Source organism: Xiphophorus hellerii, chromosome 23 (genome assembly GCF_003331165.1).
Source record: "Xiphophorus hellerii strain 12219 chromosome 23, Xiphophorus_hellerii-4.1, whole genome shotgun sequence".
Classification (NCBI taxonomy): domain Eukaryota; kingdom Metazoa; phylum Chordata; class Actinopteri; order Cyprinodontiformes; family Poeciliidae; genus Xiphophorus; species Xiphophorus hellerii.
Window position 1 is genome coordinate 29,568,277 of NC_045694.1, and position 27,314 is coordinate 29,595,590.

The following is a 27,314-nucleotide window of genomic DNA, read 5'->3' on the forward strand; positions in this document are numbered from 1 at the left end:
ATTTTCTATAAAACAAAAACACCATGTATGGCATATGTGCTTTTCTATTCTTTTTGGTTCATGTACTGTACTATGGCCCCCTCTGTCTCTACCTTTTGTATATGACTTCTTGTTAATTCATGGTTCAAACCACATTTAAATGGGAAAACTGTGTCTGTGCAACCCAGATCTAGCTCATTGTTTTATTTCAGAAATACAGACCCATTCAATAAATTCAAATATTTTTGAAAAGTTCATTTACTTTAGAAACTTTGTCACCAAGTGAAACACATTATATATTTACATATACAGTATATTAACTACACATACATGGATGTTTGGAAGCCTTTATTATGATGATTTTCCACTCACAATTAATGGAAACGTGATCTTTAGAATGAGAATATTACATCAGACCAATAAAAACATATATCTTTTAATTTTTATATAAAATTATAAAATTTTATTTTATTTTATAAAATAAAATAAAATAACTTATTTTATTTTAAATAAAATAAAATAACTTATTTTATTTAATAAAATAAGTTATTTCATTAAATAGCTTAATAAAAAATATTAAGTTATTTTTTACTTAAATAAAAAAAGAGTCTGATATCTAGTGGTGTTTCTCATAGGAAAGTAGCTCCTCCCCAGTTAAGCCTCTGATGCGTGAGTGACTGACTATACAGTCTTCCGTAAGTGGTTCTTTTTTGACCCGGGTTACAATCAATGTGTTTTTCTGCTACGTTTGTGATTTTGATTCAAAATAATGTTTTGTATTTCTTCTGTGTTTTATTTCACACAAGAATCATTTCATGTTTCATTTTTCACTTTTTTAAATGTTTTTAGAACAATCTGTAGAACATTTGTGACACTTTGTAGAACATTTTTAAAACAAAATGACGACAACAGCAATTTTACAAGAGCAATGATGAGATGTCAATAATGGACAAAGTCATCATCCATTATGTGTGTGTGGGTGTGTGTGTGGGCGTGGGCATGGGGGGAGTGCAAAAGAGCACGTTTCTTGAAACTAGCTAGCTAACCATGCTAGCTAACATTACTGTCTGTACTCTATTATTATGCTATGCTTATCATGCATGTGAGTGTATGTGTGTGTGTGCATTTATTTATCCATCCATCCGTCTTCTTCCTCTTATCCAAGGTCGGGTCACGGGGGTAGCAGCTTCAGAAGGGAGACTCAGACTTCCCTCTCCCCAGCCACTTGTTCCAGCTTTTCCGGGGGAATCCCAAGGCTTTCCCAGGCCAGCCACGAAACATAGTCCCAGCGTGTCCTGTTTCTTCCCCGGGGCCTCCTCCTGGTGGGACGTGCCTGGAACACCTCACCAGGGAGGCGTCCAGGAAGCATCCTGGCCAGATGCTCCTCTCGACGTGAAGGAGCAGCTGCTCTACTCTGTGTCCCTCCTGGATATCTGAGCTTCTCATCCTATCTCTGAGGGAGAGCCAAGACACCCTACGGAGAAAACCCATTTCGGCCGCTTGTATCCGCAATCTCGTTCTTTCGGTCATGACCCAAAGCTCATGACCATAGATGAGGGTGGGAACGTAGATGGACCGGTAAATTGAGAGCTTCGCTTTTTAACTCAGCTCTCTCTTCACCACGACAGACCGGTACAGCGCCCGCTTCACTGCAGAAGCTACACCAATCCGCCTGTCGATCTCCTGCTCCATTTTTCTCTCATTGGTGAACAATGAGGGAAACTCCTCCACTTGTGGCAGGACATCCTCCCTGACCCGGAGAAGGCACTCTATTGTATTCTGGCTCATTTATTTATGTAGCTATGAGTTTTTATTTTATTTATTGAGATAATAAAAGAAAGAACCTTGAACACATTGATCAACAGGTTTTGGATGTCATGCAATACATTTTCTCTCTCTTGGTTTTCCTATCCAGGGTGTCAGACACACAGAGACACACAAGGAGACCCAAGTAGACACCCCCAGTTACGCATCAGAGGGTTAAAATAGAAGAAATTATTATAGTAAATTTTCCATAACCATAGCCTTCCGGTTCCACCAGGGGACTCCACTCACACACAGATGACAAAATGTCTTGATTTTAAAATTATGTAGAAAAAGATTTGTCTTGGGCGCTTTCTACTACTCTAGACTGTTTTCCACTGACTGTAAAATCACGCAGTCAGTCCAAAATTTGAATTACAAAAATAAATTAGCTTAATGGAAACACGGCTGTTTCGGGAAAAAAACAAACAAGTTTTCCAATGAAAATCTTTGCGATAGGACGAGGTGGTTTTTCCAAGCAAGTAGGCGGGGCTTGTTGCTCCAACACCTGAATAAGACACAAACGTCTCCTCTGATTGGCTGATGGATGATAAGGCTGAATTATGAATATATCTCATATAACGGTGTACATCTGTCACTTCATGATTTTTAATGACATCATGTGGACAAACTTATTCACGTGGGATTTTATTTTATTTTAATTTCTTATTTAACGGAAACACCACAATTGCGGAATTGTACTTTCTCTTTCTACATTAGCAGAATATTGACAAAGATTTGTGCACATTTGTAATGGAAAAGTAAGTAGTTTGACAGTGATGAATCTGATAGCAGACCTTTTAAAACTATAAAAGGAGACGCATGGTATTTAGACAGAAATCCGGCAGGTACAATGTAATCTACCAAGCATACACTCCTTATCTTTTGTCATCTATCAGTATAATTTTTTCTTTGTAGCCAGAATGGCGGCTCATTTTCAGACACCAAATTCTGCAGCGAAACAACTCGACCTGCAGCAGCACCGTTCAGGAACAAACCCTGTGCTGCAGCATCGTCACCTCTCCAGGGGACCGAGGAAGCCGCATTGATCACCTCAGAGGCCGGAAGCACTGACCCCCCCCCCCACCCCGAGCCTGGTTAAACACTGAGCTGTGACTCAGAAAGGAGAACCCAGATGCAGGACAAACCAAGGCCAAATCTCATTTCACCCCGTGCCCCAAACAGATAACACAATCCCTCTGCTTTTGATGTGCGCACAAACAGGGTAGTGTGTCACACTTTACCGAGGGAGAGGAAGGCAGAATAAGGGTGATTTTTCAAAAGAACACCTGAGATGCAGCCTTATGAAACACATTACGCTGTAAACTGCTTTCATATTAGCTTTTTGGAGAGGAGTGTCGCATTTTCTGAAAGGTAAAACTTCAAAAACTACCTGTGATGAGAGTATCTGGTCTCTGTGAGAGGAGTGTAGAATGAGACCGACTAATTGGTTAATTAGCAACTAACTTCTTAGTTAGCGGTGACCACCACTGCAACCAGGGCATGATGGACCTGCTGTCAGGCACTGCTGAGCTAAATGTAAGCAGTTTAGGTCACATGTCCTCTTATCATGCTCTGGTAATGTAGGTGAACAGGATCACACATGTTAGCAGTGCTGACTGCTAGGTCAAGCGCTAACAAGCTTGTGAAAATCAAAGCTGTATTTCAACTGATCTGATGCTCCTCTGTCTTTGACATTGCTTGGACATCAAAGTGTTGTTGACGGTTACAGTGCAGTAACACTTCACTACAAGCAAAATTGGATTAAAACCTGCATTAAAAGTGTCAACTTTGCATTAATTACACAAGTTTTAAAGCAAAGTTGCAATAAAATGTCATTATTTACCGAATGACACTTCATGAAGACTCCTTCATGTTCATGACCGGTGTTAAGTCATGTTTGTCATGTCTTATTCACACCCCTTCAAATAAAGTGCAACTAAATATGCTAATTAATGGCAAATAACAACAGAAAAGTCCAAAAATCAACCATCTGAATTCCTAAAGTACACAGCTCTAATTTAGCACTCGGCACACAGCCCAACATGGAAAGGCCATGCGTAACAGTCGAGGCATGTTGCAGAAAAACCTCATTGTGGCTTAATGACGCATGGAGTCATTAACCTTTTGACAAAAACCCAGGAAATTACTGCCACTACATATTGATTTGACATATAGGCATATATGCACATTAACGAGCAGTACCATTCCTCCACTACATTCGTGTCATTTAGGTGATTTTGGAATAACTGGAACAAGAACAAACACAAGTGTGCGCAGACATATCGAGTGCGCACATATGATTCTGCAAGCTCCATTAATTTAACAACACGAGGTGATTAGAATTGTGATTATGAAGCTCCGGCAAGCATTACGACTCAAGATGAACATTGATTTCTCATTTTCCTCTGAGATCAGACAGGAGTTAATGAGCTGTGGAAATATTTAAAATTTCATTTCACCCCACATAATAAATGGAGAAACCAAAACAATAAGATGGATTTCCTCTTGAGTCTCACAAATGCACGGCCTGCAGAGTAGCTTCGTTGAGACGTTTATCATAGCCAAGTGGCAAAAGACACACCTTTAAAACTGTGTGGGTCAGTGGCGACGATCCAGCCATATTTGCAGTACCGTAATTCCACCACACTTTGCGTGATCTGAAAAAAATCCAACGGTTTCTGAAAAGGGAGACGTTGCGCTTTCCAGCCAATTGTCGGGTTATTACGGTAATTTCACCGCCGCCGTAGCAGGGAGTGAAATTAATCTGAGGGGCTCTCTTTTAATATGCGATAAATTGCTAAAATTACTTGCTAGATATATTGAAAGTTCCTGTTGTTATGGATAAATTTGTCAAATATAGTTACTCACAGGACATTTAAAGAACTTCGTACAATTAAAATAAGCAAAAATATCCAGGTGGAGATTTGAAACTTCAGTCATAAAGAGTTAAAGAAGTTGGGGTAGACTTTAGGAGTGAAGTTTTCTGAACAAATACATGCAGTTAAATGAAGTCTCTTGGGTCCCTTCATCATTTAATGTTGGTCAAGTGACTAACAGAAAAGACAAGACATTACCTCAACATTACAATCTTTATGTTGAAGAAAAGAAATATTCCAAAAAAAAAAAAAAACTTAAGAAAACTGTAGTGTTTTCCATCTGTCCTTTCTTCCTTTGGTTACCTCCATGTGTTTGTTCTCACCTGAATACTTGTGAATGTCTCTACGTCTACGTAAGGAAGTAGAGTTCTGCTCCAGTGAACTTTGCCTCTCCAGGCAGGATGAGCCTTATGGTAAAACTAGTAATAGAAATAAAACATAAAAGTTAAAGGTAAAATATACAAAAATACAAACAAAAATGTAAACAAGTGTCTAAGTTAAAGATTTTCATTGATTGAGACAGAATCTCTGCATTCTCTATAGGCGTCTAATGAACTATTTCAGGACTAAGATGCAGAATTAAGTCTGCCAGAAACAAGATTACGTCTTTTTATATAAATATCTCTGACTAATGCTCCTCTGTCACTGATTTCTGTCAGAAACGTGATGCAGCGTGACAGTTCTGAAACATCGCATGTCCATCCATTGTCTAAGCCTATTCAGTCTTGCAGGGTCGTGGGCGAGCCGGAGCCTGTCTCACGCTGTCACTGGGTGAGAGGCGGGGCCCGCCCTGGACAGACTGCCAGTCCATCACACAAAGACACACAACCATGCACACACGCACACTCATAGATAAGTTCAATCTAGAGAGACCAATCGACCTAACAGTCACACACAGAACATGCAGTCTTCATGCAGAAAGACCCCTGACCAGGATTCAAACCCAAGACCGTCCTGCTGCAAGGCATCAGTGCTGTCCAGCATCACATGAAGAGTTTAAGAAAAATTAGAAAACCCCATTCAGTTCTCATGTCTATTTTTTTTTTTAGCTCTGGAAATAGGTTATTTGATTTCACTTAAAGGGGCAGTACAAAAGTATAACTGTGTGTTCACACCAAATGCATTCTGAGCATCAGAGGAGCATCTGATTTACAAGGGGAGTCGTGGTGACGGTGTTGGGAGTTCATCCTGTAACCGGTGGGTTGCTGGTTCGAACCGGCAACCGGTTGTCAGGTTAGCTTATGGTTTATTCACTTTAAACACTCGTAATAATAATAATTGTTAGTCAGTCAACACTCCAACTGCAAATCAAAGAAATTCAAAACAAAGTTAAATGAAAATAATGCATTATATAAATTGAAAAAGTGCAGGTTGAAGCTATTTTTTAATAGTGTTAAATCTGCACTTAAGTTTTCTGTGGATCCTCTCTGGCAAAGTTTGAGTTTAGACAGCCAGACTGTCCTTGTGTCAGCGCCACCGAACCACATTGCTACATATTCAGACACTACGCTGAGAGGAACAAGGTGTTCAATTCACAGGAAAAAAGACTTCCATCTCATTTACAACATGGCTGCCTTTTTCCATCCATCTCATATCTTTTAGGAACTAGATGTCATGAAATTTGCTTCACTCTGACTCATTTTAAAAAAGTTAAAGGATTCCCAATTTATTTATTTTTCTGGTAATGCTACATCTCTGTCCATCAGGTTCCACTAGTACAACGTCTCCTCCACGTCACTGTGGCGTTGGAGAGCCGAAGATCATTCCACACTTCGCTCACTCCATTGAGCATTGGCCGCGTCATTTATGAATCATGTATGAGGGTTAAACCATACGAGTCAAACGTGAAAAGTACTAGCAGGTTTTTATTCAGGGCCTTTCATGAAGAGCCATTCATCTTTTATGAAGGTAAACTGAAGCCAGTGGGCGGGGAGGAGGAAAGAGCAGTGAACAAAAAAAAGAAAAAGTCTGAAAGATGAAAGAAACCAGATGAGAGATTAGATCTTCGATCTACAGAATGAAACATCTCAAAACAGAATTTCAGATTATATTGATCCCGACCGAGGCTTACGCATGTAGTCAAGAAAAAAAAACCTTCAAAGAAATCTTGCAGAACTTTGTTTTGCATCAAGTATTTCTATGTCAGAGAAAAAGAATGAAGAAAAATCAGCTTCAAAGAGGAACATCAACAATGCTCAGCTAACTCTAAAGTCACTGTATACATTAAACAGTGTTCTGTTCCTTCTAGTAACATTTCTAATGTTTGGTTAAAACAAAGAAAAATTAATTTTAAAAAATGGGTAATGTAATATTTTCTACCTCAGTTTGTAGAGATTTGTCTTTCATTCAAACTATTGTAATAAATGTTATGTTTTGTTTTTTTTGTCATTTTATTAGTTTAATCATTAATATTGTTATAGCTAGATATTCACATACACTCTATAAAAGTTTTAACTTAATGTTGGATCATTTTTCTGTGAGCCTGAGGTCAGAGGTCAGTGCTTTGTGATGGCTGCTCCAAATCACTGACTTTATCGTTCTGAGGTTATTTTGTCACTAAGTTATTGCTGTTTATGGTCCATTTCTGCTCAACCTTTGCATTCCTGTCGGATGTTTTGAAATCTCGCCTCATGGTTCCCACATCATGTGGAAAAGCCTTTCACAATAAAACATCCTCTTGAAAAACTTCTGTCCTCATGTTATGTGTTTTATAAAATGCACCAGTCCTTCCTGCAACAAAACAGCTGCACAATATGATGCTGCCTGCTCTTCACCCGCTACGCTTCCTTGAAACTGTCCGTAAATTTTGAGCAAACTGTTAAAATGTCACTGAAAGGAAAAGTTGCATCTAAAAAAAAAAAGAAAAATGGAAAAATACAGATCTAAGAAATTCAGGCTTTATTTTCTATTTTCTAAGTTTCTCAGTAATCATCTCCTTGGTTGTTTTTTATTGAGCAGCATGTTGTGGTCTTTACTCCAGACCTCTAAGCTGTTTTGGCTTCCTCTCCGTTTTGCCGACTCATCATTCACTTTCATGAGTGACACTGCTGTGGTGTCAGGACAGACGTATTTACTCAGATTCCTGTTTTTGCAATGCTGAACCACAGTGGGCCGGGCACACAACCTTGAGGAACCCCAGGGTTTTGGAGCGTCTCAGGTTGATGAAGGCTTGACTTAGAACACAGTGCCAGGTCATCGACACAAGATCAGGTCATGTGACCATTTGATACGTATGAACCCACATGTCACACTCATGGATAAGGTACACTGATTGATTAAGTTAACAATGTTAACAAATAAAGTTGGCTTGATAAACATGCTAATTTTAGATGGTGAAAGGAAACTGGAGAAAGCAAAATAAACCAAACCAGTTTGTGTGAAGCCAGCAACCTCTACAGTACGCCGTACAGGAGACGATCCAGAACGATAGACCTTTACCTTAAGAGTTAGCCATGACATTTAATGAAAAGTACAACTTGTTTTGGAGTTCTTGCTAATTTAATAAGAACAAATTCAGTGCTCCCCAGTAATGTTCCTCAAAAGATTGATGTTCTTATTATCTGTTCTCTCTATTAGACAGAATAACTCTGGACAGTAAGTAAATAGAACGAATAGGCTTTTCATTTTAAATCCAATTGAGCAATGGGCAGCAGCTGGACAGCACAGAAGCTGCAGTGACATCACGGCTCCGCTCTCTGATTTATCTTCAGAATCTTGGAGGCGACTGTCATGTTTAGAATAAATCGGATGGACAGTAGAAACGGAAGGATATTCATAACACTCATTTTACATTATTGTGCTGTACTTATTAAATAGCGTTTGCTGCTTGGGAATCTTTATATTGTTAATTACACAAACTCATTTACCGGAGCTTTCTGTATTGTTTGACTTCTGACTTCTCCGTTGGAAACATTACTTTTGGAACGCTTCAGGAGTTTGTAGAAACAATAAGTAACAAAATACGATACAGTTAAAACCAGATATGTAAATACAAAAAATAAAAAGACACATACATATATTTATTTCCTCACCAGGTCAAGTTATTCAGACCAAAAACCTTTTGTTTTAGGTCAGGTAGTATTATCAAAATATTTTTTATTTGCTAAATGCTAGATAACGTAGTCAGAACACTTTTTTGTATCGCTCTTCAAATTCAAAAGTTTACATATAAATTTTGCCAATATCAGAGACTTTTGTTGTTTAAACTGTAAAACATGGGTCAAATCTTTCTTTAAAAAAAAACCGTTCCCATTTCTTACCTTCTTGTCTTCTTATTCTTCATTCTCATTTTGTTCTTTTTCAAAACTACATCACATTCCCCCTTTTTTTCTTCTTTCATTAGGCAAATTTCCACACTGTCTGTCACCGAGTTTCAGCTGAAAAAAAACGACAGGCCATAAAAAAAAAAATAATAAAATATATATATATATATATATATATATATATATATATATATACAGTAGATATAGATAGATATAGACATCTATCTATATCTATATATATATACCAGGGGTCACCAACACGGTGCCCGCGGGCACCCGGTCGCCCGACGAGACCTTGTCAGTCGCCCGCAGAGCAAGTTCTAAAAATAGCCATTGTCATTAGGGAGCACTGCCAACGAAATTATTTAATTTAATGTTTTTACATTGAATTAATAACATTTGTTTATATTTGAATTTTTTTTAAAGCAAATTACAAAAATTTTTTAAATTAATTGCTTTATGCATAAATTTTTTTTCTATGGTTAAAGTTCAGAACTATGCGCAGACGCCTGCAGGATATTATCGGAGGGCAGCAGCGCCTGCAGCTGTACGGCTGTACCCACTCTGCCTACCTTAAGATTTTCCTTAAAGTAAAAAAAGAAAATAATAATTTCTGAAAGTTTTATTATCGAACCCTCTTTACAATTAACAAAATTGTGGAGAAAAAAAAAAGATCTTATGTGTCAAAACATCTTGTACGTAGCGCACGTCTGAGTTTGTGGGGGGAGGGGAAGGGCACGCCAAAGCTTAAATCTGATTGGTCAGTTTGCTTTCGTTTATTTTGCGGCTTGGCGCTTTTTCTGTAAGATAAAAATGAATGACAGGAGTTTGAACCTCCCGTAGTTCTAAGAGCGGTCGTTTGGATCCCGGCGGAGCTTTTTACAGTGTCGGTTCTGGCGGGTCGTCGGTCTCTGAGCTTCTTTGATGTTTTCCGAACTGGACATCTGCCGCTCTTCCTGAGCGTCGCGCTAAGACTGCGAGTTAAACAATTTAATCTAGTCGAAACGTTCCCCAAAAGAGTAGAAATTAAGCAAACATTGTTGCTTCACCTTCTCCTCCTTTGGACGTCTGACGCCACCTGAACCTGGGAATCAACATCCTCCTCTTTCCGTGGATCACACGGGTCGGCTTCGCTTCCATGTCTTTATTATTTAGCATCGTTTGTGTAAAACGAAAAAAAGGGTGCGCTGCTTTAGTGGTTTAGGTTTGTGCGGTTTTTGTGCGACGCACACATGATGCGCGTTGGAGAGGTGGTTGTGCTCTTGCAGGTCAGGTGCAGTGATAGTTTTGTATGTACCTTCCAATCTGTCGGACAGTCTTTTTTTCCGACATCTGCTGGTGTCAGCCAGCTGGTGACCCGTCAGTGTTTAAGTTTGTGAAACCACAAAAAAAGCTAATAAATCGGCGACTCGCCAGAACCGCACACTGTAAAAAGTTCAGGCGGGATCTTAGAACTATGGGAGATTCAAACTCCACTCATCATTTTTAGCTCACTGGAAAAGCAAACTGACCAATCAGATTTAAGTTTTCGCGTGCCCTTTGACCCCCACAGACTCACACTGATGTGGCTACATACAAGATGTTTTGGCACAAAATAACTTTTTCTTCTCTCCACAATTTTGTTAATAGTAAAGAGGGTTGGATAATAAAAAAAATACAATAACGTTTCTTTTTTTTATTTAAAGGAAAATCTGTACAGCTGCACCAATCCAGACTCTTCAGTCACTTGTGGGCGATTTAGAATCACACAGAAAAGCTCCAAAAGGGAATCAAACTGAAAACTCTGAACTAAGAATTTCTGATCACATAATAGCAATTAACCATAGCTGCATGGTAAATTATTACTGCTAACTATTGTCAGTAGTCCCTAACATTAATATGATCAGGCAGCATGCAATCATATGTATGTGTCTATATACTCTTATTATAATGGCTGAGCCAAGAAAATGTATGTCTGCATTAAACAAGTAGCCCTTCGTGTTACTCTGTACCCGTGAAGTAGCTCCCAGTCTCAAAAAGGTTGGTGACCCCTGATATATACAGTATATATATATAATAAAAGTCATATTACAGCTTCAAAGTAAATGTGAGAAAATTAAACTTAAACATCATCTTTTGAAATCTATGCCGGGTTTCCGGTTCTAGAAAAATAACCCCAGCCCACTACTTCAAGATCTTTCATCGACAGTAACTAATATAGTTGACGTTTCTCTAAAATTTTACTTCTTTGCCTAAAATGATACATTTTAATTTAACACTCCCCATTATGTGAGAAAGGACGACCAGCATGTCATTTCCTGATCTACGATCTCAGCCTGAAGAGCGGAGCGGCCCCCCAACAGCAAACGAACTGAACCAGACGTTGAGCGACTCTGACAGCGTCCAGGCCCGGCTCTCCGTGCTTAATGACGCTTTTTTTTACTGTGAAGAATTATAATGGCACATTACAGTTAACAGACAGACATTGGTCAAGCCTCCGTCCATTAATTATCATGAAGTAGCTTCGAGCTGTAAAGGAGTAAGACTGATGAGGCTTTGCCTTCCAGTGGAAAGAAGTCTGGGCCAGTTGGAAAGCAGAACTACACCATGATGTGTTTCTGAGCTGACAGATTCATTAGTCTTCATTATAGTCAGAGTACATAATCTCTTTCAAAGCTAAGCCTTCCTTTTTGTGCAAGTCAGCACAGTATATTTTATTACCAAACAATGGGGCTTCAAACCGTACCGAAAGGAGAAAAACATCTTCTGAGGCGGTAGGAAACCCAGGAGACTTGAACGTCACGCCGGATGTTTCCCTTCATCCCGAAGCCACAGAGTACGTCCAACACGCTCGGTAAATCCAGTTTTCCACCAACTACCAGGGATTGAATTATTCAGCGACGCAGCTTATGCTCCATCAATCAGCAGAACAGCGGCGGTATTGCGTCTGTGTGGTCTGCTCGTGATGGACTGGGTGTTCCAGGACGTTTCAAATGTGCCTCTCATTTGTTCTCATTTGCATACGAGCAAAAAGGCAAGTGGTTGTAGATGTTCTGGTCGTTCAGAGTGAAATACGGCCCTTTGTCTGAGCAATTTGGACACAAGTGAGCCAAAGAAGTCCTGCTGGGAACGATTTTACACGAAAACGTGTTTTTTAAAATTTTCTTTAAGAAGGGTACCTTCAGAGAAGAAAGAAACTAAAAAACAAAACACGTACGACTAACTTTGTGACTGTTGACCTCCCATCAGCGTGTTGATTGATGAGCAGTGTCACAAATTAGCGGGCTGACATTTTCACAATCAAACAAAAACATGTCCTCAGCTTCTAACCTGACATTTGTTAGACATAATAGGCGTGATTAGGGAAGGCCACCTTTGTTACAACGTGTTATGTTCCTAAAAATGTTTTTATTTTTATGAAATTAAAGGAAAATCACAATGTTTCTCTAGCATTCATTTAAAAAGAAAAAGACAATCACTGAAATTTTATTAAATGTCAATTTTTTAATTTAGTGTCATTTAAATAATTTGTTCCTCATGATGTTTGACAAAAACAAAAAAATCAGCACAGAGATTTCATCTCTTTAAAAACAAGCATTTATAAACAATTCAAGCGTGACAATCTGTCATAATAACAGAAAATATAATTAGCGTGTTCCAGAAAAGCCCCTCGGCTTCGACCAACCTTCTGCCTTCAAGCCTTTTTTGGCATCATTTACCATCTTTAACTAGACAGTTTAGAGTCTTTATCTGGTTTTATTCAGCTTTTGGATCAGGAGGAAAACATATATTTTCCTCCCAAGTCAGACTATGGTTAATTATCTGGGCTCACTTCATCCTGTCCCGTTGCTAGCCTGGAAAACATCATATAAACTTTTGACAATCTATTTCTTTTTCCAATCTCATCCACTCATTGGTCTTTTTTGATTACGGGCCCCAGATGTATCGCTGCTGCTAAATATCAATAATGTTACTGTTGGCAGTGAGCCTTGGTGACGCTGGAGTTTCATTAATCTTTTCTCTTTAATAAACTAAATCAATTTTCTGTGGAATACAATCAAAGTCACTTTAGATGTACACAGTGGAAACAATAAGTTTACATACACCCAATAAAAAGACACAAACACATTTTTTCCTAACGTCTCATGTTTTAGGTCAGTTAGAATTACTAAAGTTATTTCTATTTTTTCAATATCAAATGTCACAAGAGGAAGAATATGTGAGGGATTTAAAATAACCCAGATGATGATGTTATGGCTTAGAAATCTTCTGATAGGCTGACATATTTGAGTTAATCAATATGCCACGCCTACTTAGGAGCAGCTACATATCTGGCATCGTAGTTGGTGATTTTACAAATTAGCTATGGATTCAACACAGCAGAGTAATGCAACTTTTTATGAACTGTGACGCTGTGGTAGTCAGCTGCTCATTGTTAGAAAGAAACAAAATCAAACCTGTCGCCTTCTTCACTGATTCCATCAGCAGTAACATCCTGCTGTTGATCATCTGACTCATGTATTGTGAAAAAGTGTTTCCATTGCAGTTTTGTGACATAAATATATTTGGATACGGTTGGAAAAACCATCTCTTCCTAGCCCCAAAAAACATTTTTTTTGAATATTGCAAGTTTTTGAAATGGTGTGTTGCAATTTGAGCAACTCTATTGTTGATGGAAATGCAGCTCTTGTTAGAAGCTTGTGGAAGGAAACCGAGGTTGACCCAACAACCCAAAGACAACAGTACAAAGAGAAATTATTTTGGTAATTCCAACCAACCTTCGCTGGTCTGGTTTAACTTCAGACAACGATGTCTGTCTGAGACCAGAACTTTGGTATATGCAAACTTCTGGTCTCAACTCATTATTTTCCATTAGTTTTGCTGTATGATGTTATCGGAGCTTATTTATTTGGAGGAAATCTCCTTTTCCAAAACAGGCAACAGGCGAATATTAACTGATCAGAGCACTGAGTCTCTTCATCGGTATTCATTGCTGCTGTTTTAGTGAGATTCATCTTTCAGACGTAATTTCTTGTATTTCTGTACTTGAGAACTGATTGAAGCAGGTCATGAAGAGGACTGAGGCAGACTGGAGCGGCCAAATTTCATTCTTCTCAAATAATTCAACAGCATTTGTTTATAAAAGTGATGATCCTTCCGACTGATCCACCTGAAACTCATGAAAAGTATTCACTTTAACTGTCATTTATTGACTAATGCAACCATTTTAAAGACTGTTTTGAAACTAACCATAGTTAGATGGATTTTTTTATAACTTTTTTTTTTGCCAAAGGGATCTGATTCTCCACAGAAATGAAGCAACTTACTGTTAATGAATGCATTTCATCCAGTTGTGCTTGAAATCTTGTCAAAATCAATGGGATTAGTTCGGAGAAAAGCACAATCAGACAGAAAACACCGTGCAGCACCGATTGGCAACGGCTTCATTTTCCAGCGCGACTGCTCCCTAACCTGCTGCCAGTGATGTGAAAGCATAACTGGATCGAAAAATCCACTGTGGAAGCCCATCTGTCATGGATTGTCCTCTCCAGCGAGTCTGAACGTTAAACTTCCTTCAAGCGCCTTGGGATCATTTACAACACAGAACGGAACGAATAGTGGCTACCGTCCAAAAAGCTTTGGAGTATTCATCAAGAAGTTTGGAGAAATTGTCCTAAAAATGTCTGATAAAAAAAACAAAACTTTTCAGTGTGAAGAACTAAAGGTGGTCAGACTAGATATTGACTTTCAAGCTCAGCAGAATTTTACAAACTTTGAGCTTTGTAAAATTTTGCAGTTTATCTTCACATGTTCTTCTGTTGTCACTTTGTCATACTTCAGTTTGACAAAGTGACAATGTATATCTTCTTCCAATCCAAAAAACTAACGTCAGACAGTGGTAGGGTGATAGTCTGGAATGCTTTCCTTTGTTTTGTCTTAGATATTTAAAGGAAAAGAAGAGAAGGATAGAGAGAATACAAGACAACATTGTAGAAGTCTGCTTCTACACCTGCAGAAAGAGAGAAAAGACACAAAAATCCCAGAGAAACCATAGAAGCAGAGAAGGAAATCTGGAGGTTCATTTCCCACTAGAGGAACTGGACCAACTGGTCTCCCTGACAGAACTGAGTTTTGCTCTCCACCAGAACTCCTTGCAATACTTCAGTTTGTGACTGCAAGCCTAAAACTGACTTGAGCAAATCCATAAGCCCTCAAAATGTAAGAAGAACCTTGTGGAGTGGCCAAGTCAAAGTTTGGAGTTTAAATTGAGTTTCTTTGTGGTAAATATGCTTGATAATCTTCCAATGAGCAAAATGTATGATAAACTTGCTGAGAAGATTGTTGCTCCACACTGATGCAAAATACTAATCCTAGCTATCCGAATGACTGTTGTTCCGTCCAAAAATGGTAAAACCAGTTAATTTGATTGTTTCTGCACAAAACTGATAAAAAAACAGAAAAACTAGAACACATATGTCGGGAGATAGATATATTTTTATAACTATATTTATGTATATTTTTGAGACACAAGATGTTATAATGACCCTTTCAACCTTTTACATCCCAAGTGACTGAAATACATCCTAAGTGAGATCATTCCAGATGTTTGTTCTAAACATTGTTGGCTTTCTAACGCTGCTCCGTAATTATTTACAGGCTGTTCTTTTAATTTGATGTATATTTTATTCATTTAATACTTACTTACTTTTAGTTTTGCAATTAACAGTTTGTAATCAATATATTCACCCCGTTAGATTCCAGCCAGAAAACATTGACAACTCTTGTTTTCTTGTGCAGAAATGGACCAAATGTAAAACTGTGACAGAAACACATTTGCGCTGCTGAGCCAAAAAATAAAAAATAAAATTGCCACCTGGATTTAACTAAGCAAATAGGTCAGAGAATCCCTTTGGAGGAGTTCTGCAGTGATTAATTTGCTACAGCTGGCAACATGTTGCTAAACCCTAATGGAGACTGTGAGTTTTCTCAAAGTATTTAACAACAGAATCAGAAGAATCAGCCAATTGAAACATCCTGAAATATGGCGAAACAGAGAAGGAATGAGAAGTTGTGTCTGGTTCTGAAATATCTCACATGTTAGAACCGTTTAATCCAGATCTCAATAATCCATTATCCCCCCGCCACTTCCTGTCGTCTTCTTCTTCGTTGTTTGCGCCAGTGGCAACATTCTGTTGTTGATCATGTGACTCCTGAATGTTCCCATTGCAGTTTAGCAAAAATAAATCCGTTTTGGTATGGTCAAAAATAACAAACTCATCCTAGTGCCAAAAGTTTTTATTGAAAAAAGTGAGTTTTTTCAAAATTGCCGTGTTTCCATTAAAAATTACTCTACTATATTATCAATGGAAAAACAGTTGTTGAAAGTAAGGCTAAAATATGTTTTGTTTTACATTACAAGCAAACAATATAAACTACATCTGAACGCCCCCGGCCCCTGACGCCCTGTGTGGTGAGCCTCTATAGAGGCCGACACATATTTAATTTGTACAGTTAGCCGCTGTGGGAACAATAACTCCACATATTACTCCTCTGAGTGAGTGGCTGTTGGGAACATTGTGACATCATGTTGAGTTCTGTAACCATCTGCTGTGGGACCGAAGTGTCTATTTGTCCTCTGTCTGTCCCATGTCTCTGTTCCCCCTCGTCTCTCTGGCTCCTGCTGTCTTTGCTTAAGGCCTCTTAAGAATCCATTCATGTGAAATCAAATGAAACTCACTAGAGATAACTCCCATCACACACTAACAGAATATTTTGTTCCCTTTACACATTTCCTGGTTTGCTACCAGGAAGATTCAGTTTGACAGAAACATTAAAATATTGTATTTTGAAAGAAGGTAAAATTTAGTCTTTTTTTAGTTTCAGTTTACTGTCTGTGACTCATATTTTAGCTTGCCGATGTTTAAGCACACATTTCCATTATTTTATATGCACTTTTTGAAGTATTATATTACAAACAGTTGACTGGACCGGTAATATTTGAAATAATTTCCTTAACTTTGCAAAAAGGTTGGCCTTTCTTACCGTGGTGTTTGCTTAATGGTCTTTAGCACATTAACAAGTGTGTTAATGTGCTAAAGGGGAGATGGAAACACATTCGGTGAGCACGTCCCCATGTTGGAGTGAAACATAAACGATGAGCAGAATTTCAAATTGTTTTCATTGATTCATGTCTGTTTCCAGTGAATTAATGCAACTGTTGGATCAACGTGTTAATGCTAACTCAATGTCCATGAACGATCAAAGACTCAGTGAGGTCTGATCAACAAACATGGTCACAATAAACATAATAGCAGCTGAGAACATTTACAGCATTTTGAAATGATTAAAGTCATAATCAGCCTGTAATACTGTAAGATATCAGATGTTTCCAATCAGCTGTCAAGTGAATTTTGAAAAAACTGTGAAGATTCAGCTCTGAGGAGGAGCTTCCTCCTCGAAGGCGGGGCTAGGTCCACTCAGATGTTTTTGATGATTGAATAACTTTATAACATGATGTAAAGCTCATAAAATCAATTTTACATGATGGTAGTACGGCTATACACTAAGAATTTTATTACAGTTTCAGCTCCATCACTTTCTTATTTATCAAAACGTTCCTGACAGCAGGATTTGTCTCCTTTTCCCTTTATTCACTAAATTTGAATATTTATTGGATAAAGGGAAGTTCAGTACCAGAGTTCTGAGTGAGGTCATGTTTTCTTGTGAACCCGATCAGGAGCTTGTAGATCTCAGACTTTTAATCAGTTTAAACATTGCAGCTCTGAGTGCTTGTTTACTGGGTATTAATCCCTCTTTAATCCAAAGTGTGTGAATTTGCATTTATGCGTTTGCTTAGTTCATTAATTGTTTTTTTTTTTCCTTTGGTGTTTGCTTTACTTAATCAGTCGTAGATATTGGTTGATTAGAAATAAATTAGATTCTCGATTCTAGTGTGAAATACTTTTTGATTTGTATCTACTCCTAGTTTAACTCTTCCACGTTGTTTTCCACACCTTGCTGTTTCCTAACGTTCTCCTTCCTGCACAACCACTGCAAACTCTTATCTATAGAGCCCTTTTCAACCTACTTCACCAACAATCAGACACTGTTACATAATTCCCTGTGACTCCTTCATTCTAGTTCGTATGTAGGCCACATGGAACAAATGTTTAGCAGGTGCCATGCAAAGGCCTGAAGCAAAACCTTTGGCATGCACAGAATATGCTGGCGCTCTGTTTCTGCAGGCACTCAAGGCCTGCTGAGTCCTCCATCACGTCTGTGTGACGGCAGATAACATTCTGCTAGGAGAGGAGGAGGAGGACGGAGGAGAGAACCTGCATGGAGATCAAAACCAGCAGCAGCAATCAGTCCAAGACTCGACTGAAGCCCAATGCTCTGGTCCTTCAGGGCCGCCTGCGTGTCAGAATCAACCCGGATAAACCCGAGTTCAATACATACGTGTGATATGTTCGTTTTAGACATACAGCCAGTTACGCCTTCTGAAACAGTCTGTGTTTCTTGTACCTAAAAGTAACAGTGATTACATTCCAATGAAAAATATATATGAACTGCCAGACAATGTATTATTACATTGTGTCTTTAACTTCCCACATGTTGTAGAATCATTACAGAATAAAAATCATGTGAAAATGTTGCTTTTTGCAGTAACAAAACTAAACAGTAAATGAGGAAAATAATCAGCAAAGTGAAACAAAACCTGAAACAAAAAGTATCTGTAAGCAAATTGAAACTTATCTCCACAATAAAAAAAAACCTGCAACAGTCCCAACCTGCTTTTAAGGTGTAAATAGGGTAAAATCAGAGCATTAGAATGACAAATGAAATTATTTGCATTCCTGCACAGAAGTTAATTTTGTAATGACGTTTGTTTTGTTGGATGTGATTATGGTGCAGCTTAGATGCTCTGCTTCTTATTATGTATGCAGGCCAAAGTCTCTGTGCTTTGAGTCGGAACCACAAACAATCAGAGATCATAACATAATGTTAGCACGTAGCATAACGAGTTTTGTTATTGTAAACTATAGCAACTCTGTGATTTAAAAGTCTATCACAAGCTTAGCAGACTGCATTAACCAAGTATTTGATTTTAAAGCCAGCTTCCAATCTTTTTAGTATTTACTTTAGAGTTAGAACATGTGACTTTCCAGGCTTAATGATTAAATTAGAGAGCAATGAAAAGACAAACTTAGATGTTAAGCTGAGGCTAACCATGTATTAGCTGCTTTATTAGCGTTGACTCTTCATTCTTTGTCTAAATAAGGCTAAATGTTGCTGCCTCTCTGCTGGAGTTTTCTTTTAGCCATATGTTACCAACTAAATTTCATTTCTTCTTGATCTACTTGTATACTATGAAAACAGATTTAACAATATATTCTTTTCTTCTTTGCTAAGTCTGGGGATTATGACAAGTTACAATAAAATGCTCAAAAATCAATAATGATTCAGTAAATGTTTAAGGAACACTTGTGAAACTCATTTCTTATAAATTTGCATGTTCAAAAATGTATAAGTAGTTAAAAACATTTTAATTCAACCTGAAACAAAATAGAAATGAATTTGTGACAAAATATTAACAAAGCATTTTCTGATGGTGACCCAGCAGATTGATGAAGAGGAGACAATAAAACGTTTATTTTTAATTAATAAGTGTTTCTGTGTGGGAGAACATGGGGTGCTCCCTATGTGCCAGGCCTTCACCCAACACAACATCCACACATTCTCACAACATTGACATGATGCTGATGAGACCTCTGGCAATGCTCACTCACCAGCTGTGCTTCCTTTACAAATGTGCACAAAACTTTGTCGATGAGCACAATTTTACGATTGAGGTGTTTCCAATGCATAGGAAATGCAACTAAAATCACACAAGAATAAGTCATTAAAAACAAACTATGCCATCATCCTCCAACTACATCTTGCCATCTTCTTCTTCATGGTTTGCACCATGGAAACATCTAATTGTTGATCATGTGACAGAAATGTGTTTCCATTGCAGTTTTGCAAAATAAACCAATTTTGATACAACCAAAAAACCACCTCAGCCTAGCGCATTGAAAAACATGTTTTCTTTGTTTGTTTGTTTTTTCAAAATTGCCATTTTTCCATTAAGCAGATTTATTTTTTAAATGTCAAATTGTGCAATTATATGGTCAATCAAAACACAGCTACTGTTTCCAAGCTGGCAATTGAGAATTGGTCTTATGGCCTCACTACACAGGGAATGATGAACCAAACAGGCGAAAACTTCTGGCCCAAACCCAACACACAGGATGCAACAGCGAAGACAGTGACAAAAGTTTAATTTTATTTCCACTTTCTTGTGTTGCGTTGCTATTCTATGTGCGCATGCCTACCTTTAAAGCTTTTTATTTAAGCTCAATATTTCACATTTGCAAATTTCACCGGTTCGTTGACTGGAGGAGGGCAAATGTCGTCTTGGATTGAACGCCCTGCACGGTTCTATCGTTGTGCACAAGTTTTCTTTTCTTATCAAGTCAAGTTTAACTGAAATCCTGAATCATTGGTGTGAAAGTCCAAATCGCTTGGGATTTTATTGAGTCATCACGTTTGTGACACGAGGCTCATTTGACTCGAAATCACATGACCCAAATCCTCATCTCTGTTAAACTGGCAGAAATTCTACTAACATATGACCATTATTAAAGCAAAATAACATTTGCTTTAAAGCTAGTGGGCTAGGATTGGTAATATTTGTGTGGCGTATGTCATGCATAATTCTGACTGCAAAAACCATAATACATTGAAAATTGTGAACCACATTCTTGTTTGTGAAGAGTGATGAAGGAGAAAAGAGCTACTGAAAGTATTTGTTTAAATACAAAATGAACGACATTCCTGCTGATGTTTGCAAATGAAGATTCTAATTCTTGTGGAAACCTGTATTGTAAATAAAATATGTAAATGTAAATTGTAATATGTCAAGTGATAGAAATCTTTGCCCTTAGCTGTTAGTGTTAAGTGGTTAATTCAGTTTTTGTTTGTTTGTGCCAACCATAAAAACCATTAGGAATGTCTGCAGATTGTTTCCTCATAGTGCTCTGATTTCTTCTACACATCCTGTCAAAAGTCACCTGACATTTTCCAAGAGCAAATCTGAAATGTAATCACTGCAGAATTCTCAGTGAGTCCTACAGTATGAACGGGGGCCGCCATATAAATATGTCTAACCTGGTATTTGCCCCTCAGGGCAGAATGTTCGGGCTGGGGGCACTCTGCAGTGGGATGTGATCCTCCTCTCTAATGTGAGACCCCTTATAAATCTTTTAGAAAACTGACAATCTAAATGTCAGGCCAACTCTTCTCGTGTTGTCTTAAGAATCTTTTTTTTTTCTCCTCACTTTCTCAGTGCGGAGGAAAAAGCCTCGCTCCTGTTCTCCTTTTGGCTTTCTTTCTTCCCCCCTCTGCCTGTCCTCTCCTGTCTAACACTCCCCAGCTCCCTGGGCTGTCTGTCTCCTCTTGCGCCCTTAGCCTCTTTGTCCCTTCTTTCCTCTGAGTGGGAACTACCAATTATGATAATATGAGCCGTGACAGCCTTGACATCTTCTGAAAAGTTGATGACATGGACGTGCGCCCCCCACCCCTTTGCTGTCGGCTGACCAGTCAGATGTGAGACAGTCGGGAATGAACCCAGACGCCGTGCACCTTACTGAAACAGTCATTTCCAATGCAAAGTTGGCATGCTAATTAGAAAGAGAGAGGTAATTTTTTGGTTTGTTTGTCTTTTCTGAGTGGGAAAAAATTTCCAACAAAGTCACAATTAGTTACTATAACCTGGAGTCTTGAAGATCTAGCAGCTGGACATTTCTGTAGTCCTGGTAGTGCGACAGAATAAGATCCAACCAAGCAGCCTTTAATAATGACGACTTACATAACTCCACATATGATGCAAAGGGAGAGATAAGGTGTGTGTGTGTGTGTGGTTTGCTGTGAGCCCTATAGAAGAATGTAAAGCAGCATTAATAGATCACTCTGGGAGCACGGTGGCTCACATTCATCAAACAGCTTTTCTCATTAAGTATTAAAGGCAGACCGATGGAGGCAAAGGGACAGATCGATCCTCAAAGCCAGGGATCTTTAGCCTGGATTGCTGGCTGCTCTCTGCACTGGAGAGCAGCATAAACACACACTCACACACACCACACACACACACATACAGTATATATATAAATATATATATATATATGAATTCCAGCAGAGAAAGAAGCAAGCATGCTAACAGACGGTACTTTGGGGTCTTTTAAAGGTCCGGCAGGAAAGTGCAACCAATCAGAGTAAAAACTGAACATCTACCCTGGAGAGCTCACACACAGTCCCTCTGGTTTAGGTAGTTATTTCACCATCACTGCTTTAATTGCTGTTGCCGTTCAGAAGTGCTGCCCAGCTAAACTGCTTCTTTGTTTTGTCATTAAGAAGTTGCAGAAATGACCAAACCTGGCCCAGTACAGCTCCTAGTTGCTTTCATTTGTCTTCAGTAGTGCTGAATCCCAGACAGAACTTATTTATGTTGCGCGCTCTTGACCTGTCATTCTTTAGGAACTTTTTTGGGGTTTGTTAGAGCCATTCCTCTTGTAGGGTGAAGTAGCTATGGAACATGCGGCTGCAGCGATGTGACAAAACAAGAATTTGAGTTGCACGAGTTTTAAAATTATTATAGATTTTCTATAATCCACAGGTACATGCAGACTCAGACATAAATGTGTAGATTTGCAAATATCTAAAAAAAAGTGTTACAAAAGGAATGCTAAAGTCTGTCATCTTCATGAGGCCAATGCCTGTTATCGACTCATAGTATTTTCTCTTTACCAACATTAAAAGGTTGTGGCTAGCAATATTTTATTGACCAATAGTCTTAGTAAGTTAATGAAGTCCAATAAATAAGAATTCTTATTTGGAGTTACTTTTAAATAATTCCCTACATCCAACAGCAGGAAGTGTTTAAGAATGCGTCTCCACTTCTGCATGTTTTAGATTAGAACTCAAGCTGCCACACAGGTTCAGGCTGTATGAGTATCAGCCAGCTTCGGCAAAATTGCTTGTTATGAAACAACCAAAAGAAAATCTGGCGCCTTGGTTTTTGGTTGTTTGCAACAACAGCCAGTTCAACCAAAGGCGACCTACTGTATGACAAACATGAAACAGCGTTTGGTGTCTTTGGGGATATGGTGGTTCCCCTTCTGACAATCTTAAGAATGCTCCAAATATTATGACGGCTCTTAACATAAAGAGACGAGATATTTCTGCCATGTGCGGTGCGTGAAGAGATCTGGTCCACTAGGAAAGACATCTGGAGCGCTTTGGAGTGGGATATTCCACATGTTTGATTGTCTTGGCATGATATTGTAGAATGTGTGGTCTTCCCCTGAGGACAAATGACAACATGGCCTGTTGAATATGATGTATAGCCAATCAGAAAGCTAGTTGACAGAAATACTGAGGGAAATTTTAAACAAAGAAGACAAAATAACTGTCATGGCGCACCAGAAAGTCAGACGGACGTCACAGACGTTATCTTAGAATCATTTTTTTCTCTGTCAAACATGGGCTACAAACTGTCTCCATTGCTTCTTCCTAGTCTGCCATGTTTGTTTACTCTGAACTCCCATTGGTTCTCCAGAGGTTTTACAAAATTTCCCATCCAACATATGAATGTTGAGTAAAATCGGTTCATGTGTGTTGCATTGCTCCTGCACACAGGATGGGTTGACATCACATACTACACAACCAAACCTGTAATACCTAAGGTTTTTATAATTGCCATGTGTGTGGTATCTCAGGTTTTGAAGACCAGCCAACTGGAACCAGAGCCAGTCAAAGTGGTTTACATCATAAAAACACAAAAAATACAAAGTCATATAAACACACTGTCAACAATTGAAGCCTTACATTTGTCAAGTGCCATCACATCAATATGTTGACTAATGTTTTATTTATATTGTTTATTAAGCAGCTCTAAACAGGTGTGTTTCTAGTCTTGATTTAAAGGAATTCAGTGTTTCGACAGTTTTCCAGAACTCTGTTCCAGATTCGTGGTGCATAGAAGCTGAATTTGGTTTGGTTCTGGGGATGCAGAGCAGACCAGCACAAGATCTGAGAGGCCTGCAAAGTTGATACAACAACAGCAGATATTTAATGTAATGCATTAGCAAGTTTACTTTAGAAAATGCAAGCAATAATTTCCATTGATTGTTGGGTTAGCAAATCATGGCGTTTACACCCAGGCAATCAAAATCGTCCCTCCTCTTCCAGATTCCTCCAACTCTGTCCTGTAAAGACCATTAGTAGTGGTTGATGTTCCAAACAGGAAGAGGGGCCCCAAATTAAGTTCTGCTCTGGGCCCCTTTCAATGCTGGGCCAGCTCGGACTGGAACCATTTTAATTGGCCAAGAAGCAGAAGGGGTTCCTGTGGTTAATGAGCGTTTCTATTCTGCCACCTCAACCTTTTTAATTTCTGGTCTGGGCAGCGGGATGATAAATATGTTCTTGCAGTCTGAACTCGATAAACCTGCTTTCTGTGCAACTCACTCCTTTTTCTTAGTCACACAAACCAACACACGCACACACCCTCAGTAGAAGCACTCTGATGGAGGTGATTTGTTGTTGCCTTCAGGCTCTCAGGAAGTAACTCCTGCTCCACTTTTGTTTTCTACTTTGCACTGCAGTGATGTACCTGCTGCTGTTGGTTTTGATCTGTTTGCATTCAGCCTAATCTCTCTTTGTGTTTATTTATGATATGGATGTTTACTAAATCAGCAGTGCTGCTTTCATCTTCTATCTAATAATGTCCCTGTCTTGTGCCTCCCCTCATTACCCAGAGACAGAACCCTGTGCTGCCTTTTCCGCATTTCAGGATGTCCTGCATGACCTAGATGTCTACAAATACCGAACAAATAACAGCAGAGAAACTTTGAAATTGTGCAGATTAATCTCCACACACTTTTCAAGATAATAAATAAATAAATAAAGATGGAGCCCAACATTCGGAAGCCTCTCGTCCCTGGATTTGTTGCTCATTTTTAGATTTGAAAATGAGCAATGTTGGTGTTTAGACTGAGAAGATTAGTTGGTAATGGAAAGACCTTAAGAAAGTAAAGGAAAGCTCACAATGAGACTTGGAGACATGGGAGGATGGTGGATTAAATTGATATAAATGTACACAGAGCAAAAGTGGATCGCTCATGGAAAATCAATGAGAAGTAGTACTTAATTTGAAATTGAGTTTAGTTTTGTACTATATGCGTCCTCCTGAAGCTAGCCAGTTAACTCCATTTAAACCATGTGGAGTTTCTTACTGTAGAAACGAGGCACACATTAACTGACACTAAGTGTGCATTCACACCAGCCCTGTTTAGTCCGCTTTAATTGAACTCTAGTTTGTTTATGCATTAAGTCTGGTTTGATTAGGGAGGTGTGAATGCGTAATTCAACTCTGACAAGGGCCAAAGATTTGATCTGTGGTGCATCTACAAACTTCGGTCTCGGTTCAGTTGAAGTGAACTCTGGTGCAGTTCGAGTGCGAATGCCAAGCGGACAGGAGTCAGTTCCAAACACAGGAAGTGGGCAGCAACGCAGAGCATTCTGGGTAAATACAACAAACGCGCAAGTCTAGCACTAGCAGTGGTCTTTTACCAAAGACAAAAGAGAAATCCTACAACCATTAAAATCTGATGCTACTTCATTTTTGTTTAAATGTTGTAAATCAGAAAATTGCTGATGGAGGCTTCCTCCTGCAACGGTCATAATCCACCGTAAGGTCAAACAGTCTGTACGTGACTGACCACAATCCACAGTTTGTTTCTCCGACGGAACTTTTTCCAGAAACTTTCGGCCATGTGGACATGCATTTTGATGAATTCCAGTCTGTTTTTATCCACCAACAGTGAAACCTTCCTGGGTCTTCTTCCATCAGGATTCAAAATGTGACGGATGGTGCAATCAGAAAAGTTATGTACCTTGACCTCTGAGTTCAGCCTGAATGGTTTCCTTGACTAATTTGCTGCCATCCACAGTGCACATCTGATTGACCTGGGGTTGCATTTCCTATTGCATTCAGGTGATGGGAGACTGGCTGCAGTCTAATGAACCCACTGCCTTTTTATTAACATTGTGGTCACAGGAACATAGTTTTGAAGTGCTTTCCCCCCCCCCCAACGTACAGCTATTTTTAACAAATTGTTTATTTCTCATAAATATATATAAGCAGGATTCCTTGTAAATATTTCAGATTATCTTATGGTCATATTAAATTGTAAGATTTGCTTGACTAAAAACTATCTGGCTCTTGTTTATTTGACATTCTTCATACAATGACAGAGTGAACAGCAGACCTGATACAAAAGAAATAAAATGCCAAAAGGCTGCAAGCTAAACACAGAAATCATGAAGGCCTGTTTTCTTGCGATAATGTTGTAAACAAGGTGATAAAACTGTTAGCGCGCCCAGAAGAAAATAAAAGAAACTTGTAGTGCTGATTGAATGAAAAAAAGAAGAGCTTTGGGCTGACCAGTATGAATGTGGAGCGCGTGGAGGAGTGCTTCAGTTTGTTTATAGGCAATGAAATGAAGCCTATAAAAATAAAACCGGCCTACCTATAGTAAAACGCTGTGGAGTTTCTGTTATCTCGTGCAGTTCCTCAACTTCTGTTGGTACGGGAGACAGTAAATCAGGGGTCCTCAATACAAATCTTAAAGGGTCGTAAAGAACTTATTTAATGAGTTAAAGGCCTGTTTAATATAGTCTTTCATCCCATCCACCATCATACAGTTATGTTTAAAACAAATGATCCCTTTCATTAAAGAGGCAGTATTACGTAAATTCTATTTTGTTCACCTTTTCATCGTGTCAAAGTGTTATGTCCCTCATTGAAAACACACCTGGGGTGTTGCTTTGACTCTTTCATCCATGTTTGAAAAATCTTTTAAACTCCATTCTGCTGTGCTAAACACCTGGGTGGACCTAGCTCCGCCTTTAAGACGCAGCTCTGCCTCAAAGCTACAAATAGCAAATACCTGGTGGAGCTGCGCATCTGTTGAGCTCATTATAGGAGCTACTTCTCTGTGAAAGGGCGGGAAAAACGTTTTTAAAGGGTCAATAGAGGAGCCATGTTGTGATGACTTCCTGAAGGCGAAATTTCAGAAAGAGCAGGAGTTTAAAAAAAAAAAGATTCTAGCGCCCCCAGGAGGAAAATGAAGTGCCACAATTTGCTGACAGCTGACATAAACTTCTCGTGTGGGGGAAGAAAAAAAAAAAAATCAATTTCACATCAGTTTGAAATGCTAGTAAATAGATTCATAAACACAAATACAATTATATCTATGATTTCAGTATTTTAGTTTATAAACTCACAATATAGTTGCAGTTAGTTATAGCT

At 38.7% G+C, this 27,314-nt stretch overlaps 1 long non-coding RNA gene across 1 annotated transcript; it reads right to left on the reverse strand.

Moving 5' to 3' along the window:
* Positions 1–1,698: 1,698 nt before the first annotated feature.
* Positions 1,699–27,082, reverse strand: LOC116714062 (uncharacterized). Its single transcript, XR_004337990.1, has 4 exons — positions 26,940–27,082; positions 24,764–24,769; positions 10,889–10,896; positions 1,699–1,709 (listed from the first exon to the last, which is right to left on the reverse strand). It is a non-coding gene; the product is annotated as an uncharacterized LOC116714062 (long non-coding RNA).
* Positions 27,083–27,314: the final 232 nt, after the last annotated feature.